Raw genomic sequence first — 15,079 nt, 5'->3', positions numbered from 1 at the left:
ACCTCACCAGGGTGTTGACAACCCAGTTTTTCTCAGCTTCTAAGACGCCACACTCTCCAGGGTGTGTCATCCAGCTCCATGGAAACCGTTTCCTAGTTGGAGGTTTTCCACATCTCCCAACCTTGACTGTGGAAACACCCTGGTACTGCTTCTTCCCTCTCTACCTACCATGTTTCTTGTCACACCACCTTTGACTGTTTCCCTCCTCGTGTTTCTCCAGGCTCTTGGCTTTCAATATCATCTTAAGCCCCATCTCCAGCTGCCACTTCTCTGTTGAACTTGAAAGTGACCTATCTGGTTGTCTACTTAACATCTGTACTTTGATGTCTAAAAGGCATCTCAAACTTAGTGTATCTAAAGCAAATGCCTGACAATCTAGTCTAAGCCAACAGACTCTCACTCTCATGAGCAACCATTAGTCTTTGCAGAATGTCCATGTCACTGGTGTTTTGTCTCCATCATTCCACTCTTGTCACAATCTCTGTTAGAAGAACCAAAATAGTCTTGAAAAATGTGACTCTGGCCATGTCATTCCCCTGGACAGAATGCTTCCATGGCTTCTGCTGGGAGGGGAGATCAGATCTTCACAATGGGCTCTAAGGGTCTTCCTTGCCTTTTAGATCTCCCACCATCTCCTTTTCCTCTTAAGCATCCTGCTCTTAGTCAAATTCGCCTTTTCTGTTGCTCTTGTCTCAGGATTTGTCCTTGTGGTTCTCTCTGCCTACACTGCTTTTCTATCACGGTCCCAGATAATTTGTGCCTTCACTGCCTTCAAGTCTCTGCTGAAATGTCATGCCACATGCCATCCTCAACTAGCCTTTATAAAACACTCAGACTTCACTGTCCCCTGCCCCATTCTATTTTTTTCTCTGTTGTGTGTACCATTCCGCATTATATCCACTTACTTAGGTACATGGTAGGTACTTATGGATGCTTGTTGAATGACTTAATGAAGGAATGAGGCCTGGCCAACAGACGCCTAAGGGAGTGGTGTCTACCCAGTAAACTTCTTCCTTCTGGGCCTAGGTGCTCTGGTCCTGCTGCCCAGGGCATGCTGCTTCCTCTAGTCTCTGCTCACTTCTGAGGTCAAGATCCTGTAATGGGCCTGGCAGCTTTGGTCAGACAGACAATGGCCCCAGATCCCACCTGGCTGAGGAAGGGCAGGAGGGGAAAAGAGGACATGGCTGTTGGCACTGGGGCATTTGGATGAAAATCCTGAAAGGAGACAGAATTACTTCACAGGAGAGGCCCAAAGACACCTAGGTTGCCATCCCCAACTGCCAAGTTCAAGTTGTCATCAGTTCGGGGAGGATTTATCTGGCCTGATTTCCTTGGGGGAAGTCGTAACTTGTGTAAGCAATTACTCTTTCAAATGGAGACACCATCTTTATCCCAGGTTACTCAGGTGCCTGCTCCCAGGGGTGTGAGAGGCCACAGGACCAGGACCTGGTTCCTGCCTTCAGGAGGCTGCCTCTGTACCAGATTAGAGTTGGGGTGGGTATTGGCTCAACACCCGACCCCCTAGCTGTCTCTGGGGACCCCATGTTGAGATACAAAAGCACCTCTGAGCTGGAGCTTGGGAAAGAACCAAGCCACGCAGGGCTGGTTTTATGCTGTTAGCTGAGACAGGGATTGTGGGGGAAAATTCCCTGCATTTGTGGAATCATAAATTTTTTAAGGTCTCTTGGCTCCACTTTTAAATTTAGTGCCTGAATAAAATGTTGGCTCGAGCTCCATATTCGATTATTAAAAATCATACTCAGGCCTGGGAGACAGGCATTAACACATCTGCCTGCTCATCTGCAGACAAGCGCACGAAACCCAGCTCTCCTCAACTCCATTGTGCCCGAAAAGGCCTCCGGGATGCCAGTCCGCTCTATCAAGAAAGGAGCTAGACTTTGCTTAAATTTGCACTTGTTGTATAAAAACATTTGTTAATGTCATAGATTACACTTCATCAAAATTCATTCTTTTTGTTTGTTTCCTTGATTTGTAAGGATTGATGACTAGGGGTGTGTGTGTGTGTGTGTGTGTGTAAGTGTTTGTATATACTTGCCACAACTTGCATGTGGAGGTCAAAGGTAAACTTGTCAAAGTTGGTGTGCTGGTTGGTTTTTTGTTTTTGATTTTGTTTTTTGTCAACCTGACACAAATTTTACTCATCTTAGAAAAAGGAGCCTCAGCTGAGAATATGCCTCCATCAGACTAGAAAGCAAATAATAGGTAGACTCTTTCATTCTACCATGTCCCTTCAAGGAGGGAAGGAAGGCCATCAGGTTTGATACAGGTACCCTTACTCACTGAGCATCTCAACAACCCTGAAGTTACTCTTAAGCGAGCACACAACTACTCAAGATAATCCAGAAGTCAAAGAAAGGGCAAAGATGCAAATGAAAGCAAATCTTACTTCTCCTCTGGAGATACTCTGTAAAATGCAGACATTCTACATTAGGAAACATTCAGTGATGACCAGGTCCACCCACAAGGCATCCCTGGGAGTATCTCCAGCACATTGCTTTTTCAGGCAGGGTGATAGCTTTGGATTCATGACCAAAAATATTAATATATGTTTTCCTCTAAATAAAAGTCAACCAGAAGATACTCTGGGAAGCAAAAGCTTCCCCAGTGTCCGTTTGGGCCACTTTGGGAACTTTTCAAGAGCATCTGCATCTTTATCTTTGGTGGATTACGGATCCCAAGAGTCACTGGTATGATAGATATTCACCCAGATGAGGAGAGAAGGGAGAGGGGATGCTGGGATAAGAAGCAAACCTCTGGTTTCTGTCTTAAAGGAAGTTTAGTAAAAAGCCAGCTTCCTCCCAGTGGCTCTATTAGCCCTACAAAAAAATCCCACGAAACACCTGCGATTCAGGTACTGCTGACACAGCAGAATAATAGATTTTTAAAAGCCTAGAAACAGCTAATCTGTAGTTTGGAAATTCCCATGAACTTTAACTGGATTTTGAACAACATCAACAGAGCCTAGGGCACACACTTGCACACACACACACACACACACACACACACACACACACACACACATAATTTATAGGCGCCAACATGGGAAAACCAACACTATTAACTAGGTAAGCTATTTTATATAAAAATTCTTAAATATTTAAACATCTTTAACTTTTTGTTAATGTACAAAATAATGGGTTTCCTTATCACATCTTCATAAATAGATAACATTGTATTTTGTTCATATTCCCTCAACATGTAAGATAGAGCAATGGAAAAATTACTTTTAATATGTAATGCATTTTAAATTATTTATTTATTTATTTATTTATTTATTTATTTATTGGTTTTTCGAGACAGGGTTTCTCTATGGCTTTGGAGGCTGTCCTGGAACTAGCTCTTGTAGACCAGGGTGGCCTCACACTCACAGAGATCCATCTGCCTCTGCCTCCAGAGTGCTGGGATTAAAGGCATGAGCCACCAATGCCCAGCAGCGCCTTTTAAATTTTAACTTTTTAAATCATGTGTATTTGTGTATCTCTGTGTAGGTATGTATACACTAGTATCAGCACCCATGGAATCCAGAAGTGTTAACTACCCTTAGAGATTGAGTTACAGGAAGTTGTGAGCCACCCAACATGGATGCTGGGAATAGAATTTGTGTCCTCTGCAAGAGTATATATAACACACTCTTAGCCATGGAGCCATGTCTCCAGCCCCATCATCTTCAAAATTATGTCCCAGATAAGAATGTATGGCATGAGCCAGTCGTTGGTGGCGCATGCCTTTAATCCCAGCACTCAGGAGGCACAGGCAGGCAGATCTCTGTGAGTGTGAGCCTGGTCTACAAGAGCTAGTTCCAGAAGAGCCTCCAAAGCCACAGAAAAACCCTATCTCGAAATAAAAAAAAAGAATGTATGGCACAATGTTAACTTTTAGTTTTGCTAAAATATGACCAAAAACTCTAAGAAATTCATTAAGAATTTTTGTTCATAACACAGAGAAGTGAAAGACTCAACTTCCACTTCAGTAATGAATGGAGGCTCTAGGGTGAAGACTGTGAAGAGAGAGACCTGGGAGCAAAAACGAAGCTTCCATGCTGGACTAGGGTTTCCTGATGGTCTCATGGGTATTCCATGGACTCACAGAGGGAAGCATCTGCTTCCTACTCTTTCTGGCCCAAGGTGCTGGACCTTCAGCAGCTAAGCTGCATCTGAGGAACCCCCAGGGCTCACACAGGTGGTGGGTAACAGGAGAAGTAGGCACGGCTCCAGGTGGGAGTAGGGCTCATATTCCGATGATAGTTTCATGGTTTCATTGCTTTCAGCATGGAAGCTATGATTGAAAATCATCTCCATAGCAACTTCACCCTCACAAACGTAATCCCTGTGTTAGAAAACCTGAGCCACAAATGAGAACGACTTGGTTTAAACTCCCACATCTTCATCCTGGGGGTCATAACTTAGGGGGGCCAGGAATGGAGAGTGCTTCTAGTTAATTTCCCCTGTGACACCATGGGGGGGCAGTTTTTTCCTTATTGCTTCTATGGGAAGCAGTCCATTCTCTCTTCACAGCTTGAAGTGGATAGCTTTTCCTTAGACTGAGTTCAAATCTATCCTAAAGTTCCTTCATTCAGTGGCATGTGCGGTGGGATCTCTATAGTAAAAGACCACCCCATCTCCCTGCAGCCAACCTCCATCTGTTTTCAATTGCGCCCCCCCCCTTTGTGTGTGTTTCCAAGTTCCTTTGCTTTGGGTTGGTGATGTCCCCCTTGTCTGGTTTGGAATGAGTGGAGGCCTACAATTTGATTATTCAAGGACAAGGTTCACCTTTTGGGATAGATTGTATGAATGGGTTAGAACTCCTTTCACAGTAAGTAATGGGATGCCCAATTCAAATGTGTGTTTAGGAAAACAGGGTTGTGATTGGCTCACAGTGGGCATCAGGCTTGGCTCCATCTGTGTGTTCAATAATATTCCCAGAATTCACTCTCATTATTTCTATATCTCCCAACTTTGTGGCCTCCCAGGTCAGCAAGATGGCCATCAGTCTCTCCACTCCTCCAGTATGACACCTTCACCTAGGGGAAAACGGCTTTTGTTCTTCATGGGTTGGGAGAATTTCCAGGGACAGCCCTAACTGATTGGCCTGACCTGGATCATGGGTCTATGCCTACAAGGAGAGCTAGGGACACAAGGGAAACAGAACTCTGGCTATCCAGGATGAGCCAAAGATGTACCAGAAGGCTATGTTGGAGTCAACTTCTCCCAAGCTGGAATTTACAGGGGGATAATGGGAGTTGTGATGAGAAAGAGCTGGATGAGTCTGTGTATGAACAGAACAAGTCAGTGTCCTTTATGTGGCTTCAGAACAGGTCATCAAGGAGGCAATTAACAGATTCCTGGAGGGGTTAAGGGGTGGTAGATTGATGGGCCTCCAGCCAGCTCAGGCTAGTCCTCCATGAATCAGTCAGTGCCCATGGCCAGCTTCCCCTTGGGCTTTGGTAAAAGCTTTTTCTTACAGCCTCTCTGCTTTAATGTCACCATTCACTGCTTCTAGCTTGTTGCCATGTTGTTCAGAATGAAGTTTGATTTTTACACCTAAATTAGGTTGCTCAATAAACAGAAACAAACAAAAATCCCCAACAAAATCAAATCCTAGTTATCCCTTCTTTCCTTCCTCCTTTCTTCCCTCCCTCTCTCTTTCTTCCTTCCTCCCTCCCTCTCCCCACCCCTCCCTTCCTTCCCTATTTCATTCAGAGACAATATTCCTGCCCTAAACTCTCTAGAGTCTGGCCGTTTACCACAGATCTGAGTTAAATATGAGGCTGCCTCAGCCTCACAGCTGGCAGGCAGTCCTGGGGTTCTGGAAAGGCTCTGCTATGAAGCCAGAGGGTTCTGGTTCCTGAAGAAACCTGGGGTCCTGCTGGACTGGATTCTGCTACACATGGACACTTAGGGGTTAGTAACCATGGACAGACAAAAAGTCAGGGCCTCAGTGACAGCATGTTTATTGTGTTTTACTCTAGAATTTTGATTAAGACATGAAAAGATAGCAAAATATAAACTAGAAGATAAGCTTCAGCAAATACAATTTCAACAGAGCTTTAGTTTTAGCAATTACACTATGGGCCGTGATGACTGACTCAGGTTTTAGATTTATGTTTTGGTTTGGTTTTGACACAGATTCACTCTATATTCAGGCTGGCCTAGAAGTTGTGTTTCCTTTTCCTCAACCTCCATGGTGCTAGGATGGTAGGTGGTCAACAGCATGCTTGACCTAAGACACAGTAGTTTAGTTAAGAAAAATATTATTCCAGGAGAGAACTAGACAAAAGATTTAGTCAGGCAGTTTATCAAAAACAATAAAGATCTGGTGAAGACTTAACCGTCACTGCATTACCTTCAAGGAAACACATTGTAAAACAGAAAGAGGTAATATTTGGGGTCAATCTAAGTGATAATATTTATTCACATATTTGTAAATAAATAGTTCAGAGTCTTGGACTACTGGGCAAGTGTTCACGCTGTACTATGCTAGCAACCCCTAGATTAAAGGTGAGAAAGGGATGAACCCCAGGGTTAGTGACAACAGGGTCACAAATTCCTCCATACTGTTCAGTAGGACAGAAAGGCAGCCTATATTCTTGGGGGGGGGCCGGGAATTTGGCAATCTCTGTCAAAAGATTAAAAAATCAAGGTCATGTTTAAGAATTACCTGGAAGACATTATCAAAAATATTTACAAATCATTATATTTAAGAGTAATTACAGGGGCTTTTAAAAATCATTTTTATTTAATAGTTTACTCTTTGAGAACTTAACAAGCTGATATTTCTAGTCATTGAGGTTTGTTTAAAAGAACTGTGATAGGACTGGATATGGTGTTAAACACCTTTAATCCCAGTGCTCAGAGGACAGAGACAGATATATCTCTATGAGCTCTAGGACAGCCAGGGTTATGTGAAGAGACCCTGTCCCAGAACAAAACAAAGAAAAACAAAACAAAACAAAAAATTGAGCTATGAAAGGGTTGACGAGATGGCTCAGTTGTTAAAGGTTAGGCTCACAACCAAAAAGTATAAAAAAGCTATGAGAAGTTATATTTTGGAAGAATTTGGTAATGTGAAAATGTTTAAAAAATATGTATGTATATATAGATATCTGAAATTAACAATTGCAAAATAGTAAGTGTATGTATATAATAAATAGCGTGTATATATGTGTATATGAATATTTGTATGCATACATATAGACATGTTATGCTGGCTTAGAGGAAGCAAGATGGTGAAGATAATCCCTAGACTTTTGCTTATGATTATTTTTAGATTTGAACAGTAGATGATATTCGTATATACTTTTCTACGTTTTTCAGTCATTAAAAAAATAATGTTGTTAGCCAGGCATGGTGGTGTGTTCCTGTATTCCCAGTATTCAAGAAGCTGAAACAGGAGGATACCCATTTGAGGCTAGCTTAGAATAACAACAGTGATGGTTGCTCCTTGTTGAGGATCAATGGCACATCAGGCGTTGTGATAAGCTTTGTGCTTAGATTAATTCATCACAGAGCTTCCTTGTACATAGATATAGTGATATTATACCTACCTAGAGATAAAATGGAAAGGATGTGCACACTCACGGCTCCAGCCTCTCTTATAGACCACATGGCCAGCAGCAAGAAGCCAGAGCTGAGCTCAGCTGGAAGAACAGATTCACAGTTTCTATGTCCTGTTCTACTCTGCCTGTCACCCAGTCCCATGCACACTGATGAAGAGCATGTTAATGGTGTATAATGTAAGTTTGGGCAGAAAGAGACAAATCTAGAAAGAAAGACCCTCAAGAATATATACACAGCCCCTTGAGGTGGTTGTTCGTGCTCCATGCTCAAACCCTCTCAAAAGTTACTAAAACAACAAGAGCACAATGGGGGCTCAGTAAATATTTGGTTAGTGACTAATTCTTTTCAGAGACAACCCTGAGATCTTCCTGGAAGAGGAGGCCACGAGGTAGAGTCTGAAGGCTAAGTACCTCACTTGAGCCTCCCTTGCCTGTTTTCCTGAGTTCACCATCCAGCCAGACTCTTTCCCAGAATGACCTCATCTCATCGGTGCAGGCGCTTGCTCGGTTTCAGTCACTATCTTTGTTCAGGCTTTCCCCCACGATGCTGCTCACCGTCCCTGCCTTCCTTTCTTTGTCCCTTCTCAGCTGCCCTATTTCTGGTGCTTAATTACAGTCCTGCTATGCAGACAATAATGACGCCATCCTTCTCAAAAGATGATTGTGTCTGCTTGCTCTTTTGTCCAGAGCAAAAAGACAGCAAGCCCATCTGATCATCAAAAGGAGTGCTGTGTTAGTTGGGGACCATTTCAGGAGGCACTGAGTGACGCTGGCTGTCACCACACTCACCCGCTCACCCAAGTACCCAGTGCAGTTTCCATTCTGCTTGCTCTTGAAGGCTATCCTATTAAATTTATTACACTTTTTAGACCTGAGTGCTTTACTTAAAAAAAAAAAAGCAAAACTCTTTGCAGCACGTACTTGAGGTGTGTGTGTGTGTGTGTGTGTGTGTGTGTGTGTGTGTGTGTGTATGTTTTAATGACAGCAAAGGAGAGATTTGCCCAGCAGGAGCAAATTTAGGACCTCAACAGTCTTGCTAGGAACTAAGCTCCTCTGTTCGGCCCCAGATACAGCTCAGCAAATGGACTTGCTGTTTCCATTGGCAACGCAAAGCAAAGGCTCTGAAACTTTTCAAGGCCCTTCAAATTCCACAAGACCTGGGGTGCCAAGTTGGGGCAGAATCAGCCCCCAAAGAAGGGAAAGGATACCAACAACTAAAAATGAATAGTAATGTTACATACAGAACTGTATTTTTTTAACAGCCAAAAAAACCATAAATAGTGTGGAACATGACTGTGTTTTGATATACACTATCCCACCCAGGGGCAGCAAAGAAGAGGCAGGGCAGGTATTGGAGGGCTCTGGAGGGCCTGCTGGCCACAGGGTTGCCTTTCTCCTTCCTCTCATCTTTTGGCCTCCTAGAAGCCATCTGGAATGATCCGAAGAGAAACCTTTTGTACGGTTCAGGAGAGCTTTTATTTCCCCATCATAAATCAGAGAATTGGAACTTCAGTGGCAAGAGGAAGATTTAAGAATTAAAATGATGAAAACTTACAAGATCTCCCCAACAGGATGGTAATTGCACTACTAATCCCCTTTGTTACAAAAGCTACTGTATTTGGGTGACCTTGACTTCCATTATGTACTGCTACCTTTGGCTCGGAATCTATAACTCAGGGGACTATTAATTATCTTGCTGTAAGTGCCGGCAAGAGTGAGGGGCTTTCTGAAAGAGTAAATGCCACATGGATATGGAGTGCCTTGGCGGCTCGAGGGCTGTTATCAGAGATTAGGGTTCAACAGCCCATAGTCAAAGCTGGGAGATTATTCCTGCCTAGGCTGCTGCACCAACTCAAAACTTTCCTGATCACCACAACCTGCCTGTGATTTACTCCAGCTTGTAAAACAAAAATAGTTTATACATATAATTTAAACACTCCTACTTTTTTTTTTAATCATCCACATCCCTGGGGCTATATTCTGCATCTAAGAGTTGGTTGAGGATAAAACACTATGTTTTTAAATATTTTTTTTCTTGGAATGTTTTTCCCAGTATAGCTTAAGCTCGAAGAATCATGTATTCTCGTCTTTCCTATAAGACAATCAGAATGGAGTTCATGGAGAGCCCTACACCCAGTTCAATAAATGTTCAATATGCTGTGTTGGGGGATACACAGTTGTTTTTTTTTTGTTTTGTTTTGTTTTTTAATGAGCTAGAGATCAGATAAAAGGCAGGCATCTCATTTGCCATCTTTGTCTTTAAAGGCCTCACCCAAATCTGTGTTCTGGCTACCCAGCAGCATCCTTGGAGACTTTTGTCCTTCGATTTTAATCTTTAGTTACAGCAGAAGAATGATTCCAATTCCAAGAAGTTCTCGGCAGTCATGCCTAAACCCAAAGCCAAATTTCCATTTTCCCTCCTAATGCCCTAATTGAATTTAGGGGCGGTTGTGTTTTGCATAGGCACCCACCCCACATCAATGGCATACGTTCAAAAAGAGACTTATGGAGTGGATCAGATAAATATGGGCTGCAAATGTGCTGATTTACCCCAGCTTGTAAAACAAAACAATTTACGTATACAATTGAGACATTCTTTCTAGTTTTTCATAAACCACATCCCTTGGGTGTATAATTGAGATTTCCTTGCCACCCAGAGAGGGTGAGATGGTCCGCAGGGCTTTGTTCCTCTTCTGAGCGCACGAGCGCACGCCAGAGCGGGCTGGAGCTGGGAGCTGCTTCCTGCTCCTTGGAATGAGCTGCAACAGCCTGGCTTGGTCAGTGCGGCTGAGGCTGGGGTCAGGTGCTTGACCTAGTCCACGACGCTAGGGGGCAGACTGACACCAGGATTACGGCAGGCACCATGTCTGGGAAGGCAGAAGCCCCAGCAAAAAGGAAGCTCTTCTGTTTCTTTAGGTCTTCCAGAGGGAAAGGAGCGCCCAAAGATGCTCAAAAGCTCCTGCCAGCTTGAGCTATGCGTCCCTGTGAGATGCAAAATCAGCTAACACAAGGGACACTTACATTTGTGACTGAGCCCTGTGGACAAAGACACAGCTCTTTCCTACAGGGGAAGCTATGGCCTGTCCAAAAGCCTGGCATCTACTTCAGGGACCTGAGCGCTTTCCCTCAATTGATGTCAGAATAGTTACAATAGGGTGATTCATCCTGACTAGGAGCTGGGGAGACAGAAGAAAGAAGAAAGCAACCAGGTGGACTATCGTAGCACAGATGATAAGAACAAATTAGATTTTCAAGTTGGAAAGGCAAGTTGGAATTCCAATTCAAGTTGGAATTATACAAACACAGTATGTGGCGTGAGGCATTGGGTGTGGCTAAGTACGCTGTGAAAGTGCAGAGGCCAGAAGGTAGCACTGGCGCTGGGGAAGGAAGTAGAGAAGGCTAAGACTGTAAGAAATGTGAGGGTTAGGGACGTTGTTTTATTTAATGGTACAAAATAAGCCAAGGCAAATGGGACTGGGACACTTGTATTTTTGCCATTTTAGATTTTTGTATTTAAATCAATGTGTTTTCTAAGAAAAGCAGTAAGAAAAGCGTATGAACTGGCCACTCTGAATATCGTTCAAGCCTTGGCTCTAAAACTCAAGCCAGAATTCAGCTCAAAAAGTTGTAGAAGTCATTCACCTTTATAATTTCAAATTGCACCATTTGGGTGTAATTGAGTCTCTTTTCTCCCCCGCCCCTCTCCTTTTAGTCAAATTAAACTTATTGATTAGAGCCCATTAGTATGTAATGGATTGTTAATTTGACTCTTTTTACAAATCATATTTATCTGCACCAATAAAATATTTGGATTTAACATTCATATATCACATTTATGGTGACACTGATTGAAGGCCAAGCAATTGGAAGGGAAAGCAGGCACCTTGTCCTTTGTGCACATCAGGGAAATGTAAGTTAGTGCCATGAACTCTTGCAAAGATGGGTACTTAGGGGTGAGAATTACAGAAAAGGAAAAAACAGGTACCCCTCTTTTTTTCCCAAGCTTGAAAGCCCATAGAGTGTTTGCATATTCTTCAGTTGAAATGGAGGCACCCCCGGGGTGCTGCTGCTGCTGCTGCTGCTGCTGCTGCTGCTGCTACTGCTGCTATTTCAATTGTGTTTGTAAAAATATCCACTAAGAACAAAACTAGGATTTTTGATAAACATCCACTGAGTTATAGCCTCATAACCATCTCTCCTGGGGGGGGGGCAAGCCCCGCCTCCTACTGAAGGAGGCCACTGAGCAGGAGGTTGTTTAAAGGGAAAACAGCGTGCTTTCTGTGTATTTCAAATAGATATTAACCGAGTGCTGCAGGTGATGAGGCGTTTGGGAATACAGGGCACAATACTACAAGCTACTACGCTTTATAGAGTGTCTAATCTTTGCATAACTCCTGGAGTGATGCGGAAAAAATACTCATGTCTCCAACAGCAGGCATGTCAAGCAGTGGAAGTGAGCGGCAGCCTAAAGCCAGGCCCTGTAAGCTTTCCCGGGTCACCAACAGAGTCTTGGGCCCTGAGTCTTCCCTGAACAAGAAATTCGACATCTGAATTCATGTGATGCTCACTGATAGAAGCTGTGGTTTCCTACGGGAATAATATTCCTCCCTCCTGTCCTTAGTTTTTTTTTTTTTCCTGCTGTCCCCTCTCCTTCCTTTATATTAAAAATTTTTCCCCTATCTGTAGCAGTCTTAATGCTTTTGTTTGCTTGCTTGTTTTCTTTTTGCAAGCCACTTCAAGCCTAATGGGAAGTGAGCAGCTATACATTTTAAATGAATAAAAATTAAAACAGGTTTTTCCTGATCGTGGCCAGATCCCAGTATAAAGAAAACAAAGGTACCATCAAAATTTCTTTGTTACTCTAAGGGCTTTCCAATCAATATTGTATAAAGCAAGCAAGTCATTGGCTAGGTTTTGAAATTTCTTTTATAATTTGAAGCTTTGGGGTGGGGGTGTGAGCTATAATGAGAGCTGACCTGTAAAAGTAAAATTTCTTTTTTGTAAAGTGGCATTAAAAAAAATCTTCCCCGACAGTGACAGGTTGTGGCAATAAGTGGCCCGTGATCTTTGCAGACAAGCAGACAAAGAGTGTGGCCAGTCATCGTTAAACACAGAGCTTGATGGTTACAACTTTTTCGACAGCCAGCTTCCATGGAAAGTATACTAGACGAATTGTCAAGTCCTTTCACTGAATACAGGAAATTTCTCCTTGTCACTTAGCAGCCATATGTCACACACAAGGTGCCCTGAATAAGAACTGTGATTTTTTTCCTTACTTCTCTTCTAAGATTGCATGCTCTTTTGCAATGAAGTGACCTAATTTTTGAAGCAGTAACCTTTATTTTTTAACTCTATTAACAAGCAAGTTTTCATCCTGAATACCTTTGTAATTTTTCTCCTAAGAAACTCAACCCCCTCCATAGGCAATCATTAGCCTATGTAAAAATGTGGCTGCTAGCGCAAGAGAGATGAGGCGTTTCCCTTAACTCAGCATAAATTTGGTGACAGAAGCAGAGCTAGCCTGTTGTAAAGGCTAATACTTTCTCTTCCTTTTTCCCCTGGCTCCCAGAGAACAGACTTCTACACAAAAATACACCAGGGCTTCAGACTGACCTGTAAAACCCTGCAGGATCAGAAACAGGTCCCCTTGTTTATCTCCCTGCAGTGCCCTGGTTAAAAATGTATTCCTTGACTACATAATAAACTTAGGGATTAGAAATATTCTTAAAATCTTGGCTAAGTGACGTTCAGCTGTAGCAATGCTGTTGTATCATAGCTGGAAAATTAAGTGTTAAGTGATTCTTGTGTTTATTTTGACTATTGTAAGAACTAAGTAATAATTTTTTTAAAAAATGTGAGAATACCAAAGAATTATTTAGTAAATTATATCCCAAGGCAGATGTCCTTTGTAATATTCAAGATATTATGAGATGCTAAACACCTTGAGATTTAAAAATACGTTTATGAGTCAAATGACTTTGAAAGTTACCTAATGGTGTATGAGGTCTGAGGTTTGGAACTTGTTTTTCATTTCTATATTTGAACGTGCTTCACCCCGGTTGACTGGAGCAAGTTAGTATGGGTGCCTAATGGCGTATCATAGAGGATTTAACTTAATTCCTCCATAATGAATTAATTCTCTCACTGACACTGTTTTCATTATAGATTTAATGACATCACCTTGGCCAAGATTCAGGAATTCGGGACTCCAAGTTATCCTGAACAGTCTAAAACCGAAAATGGAAAGATGATTTTGCTTTGAGTCCATGTGAACTCTGTGGATGAGGGGATGGACGCGGAGAACATCTATTCTGAGTAGATGAGTTAAACATAAAACTCTCAACACCAGTGAGGAAATCAGATTCCACGTTCACTTAAACTGTCCGCAGAGACCTTCATTTTACAAACAAGAAACCCAGTGAAGGAAAGTCTGGCCTGGCATTCCTTTCATTTGCAGATGTTGTGTATCCTCATTATTCATTGTAAACAGAGAAGGCTCCGTGCCACCTCAGTCATACTGCAGGAGGATGTTTTCACCAGCTCAGAAAAGGGGGGAATGGGTGTAAAAATATTTATGCTGCATTTTCCAGGACTGTGTTTGATTTCCTTTTTGGTTTGTTTATTTTGTGGAATGAGAGGGATGGTGCATCTTATTTTTACAAGCTTGTATTGTTACCCCAGGAATGTTTTGGCAGATGCAAAATTAAAAACAAACTTCATGTTTTCTTCAGTGCCCTTCAGGGCCCGAAAGGACAGGAACAAAGTATCGTGGTTTGTCATCAGAGCGCCAGGAAGCCACAAGGAAACGGAGTTTATGAACCAAATTGCTCAAAACGGGAAAGAAATGAAAAATGTGCAGCAGATGCTCCCAGACTGGAGAACAAGCCAGAGGAAGGCCCACAGCAAAGCTTATTGGCCTTCAACAATAGCTGTTTGCACGCACATGCGCGCGCATGCGCACACACACACACACACACACACACACACACACACACACACCAATTCTCTTCTATAGTCATTTCCCTGGGATTTGAAATTGATAACTGTGGACACAAAGACACACTTGGCCTAATTTGTCAGGCTATTTGGAGTCATGGGTGTCACCCTGCATGTCTGGTATGTGTACAGATGGCTCCTGCTGGCTTCAATAAAATTGGAAAGCAGAAAGTCTGTAATTTTTTTTCCAGACCATTTAAAGGGGTTGCTTGTCAGTGCCCTGGTGTTGAAATGGGAATGTTATACTGACTTTCTGGAAGTGTTCCCCATGTTTATAGACTGGTAACACAATGTGTGGGTGAAAGAGAGAGCGAGCCAATCAATACTGTCATCCAGTCTACTGAGTGCTTCAGCCAAACGTGCCCCCCCCCCGCCCCCGTTTTGCTGGTAAGCAATGCTCCTGCTTGATCATGCAAGCATTCATTAAGGCAGCAATTTCCAAATCACTTTGCCATTCTTTTGCAATATCCATCATTTATCTACTTTTCAAAGACACTTGGTTTGTTT

General features: G+C 42.7%; 1 long non-coding RNA gene across 4 annotated transcripts in view; it reads left to right on the top strand.

Annotated features, from left to right (window-relative positions):
- Positions 1-14,746, top strand: part of LOC113834615 — a 44,474-nt gene extending 29,728 nt beyond the window's left edge. For all 4 annotated transcript variants that reach the window (XR_004769258.1, XR_004769257.1, XR_004769256.1 and 1 more), the window contains one exon: positions 13,742-14,746. This is a non-coding gene — a long non-coding RNA (uncharacterized LOC113834615). The remainder of the gene's footprint in view (positions 1-13,741) is intronic.
- Positions 14,747-15,079: the final 333 nt, after the last annotated feature.

Source organism: Cricetulus griseus, chromosome 3, assembly GCF_003668045.3.
Source record: "Cricetulus griseus strain 17A/GY chromosome 3, alternate assembly CriGri-PICRH-1.0, whole genome shotgun sequence".
Taxonomy (NCBI): Eukaryota; Metazoa; Chordata; class Mammalia; order Rodentia; family Cricetidae; genus Cricetulus; species Cricetulus griseus.
The sequence above is the reverse complement of the archived record's forward strand: the minus strand, read 5'-3'. Positions and strand labels throughout refer to the sequence as shown.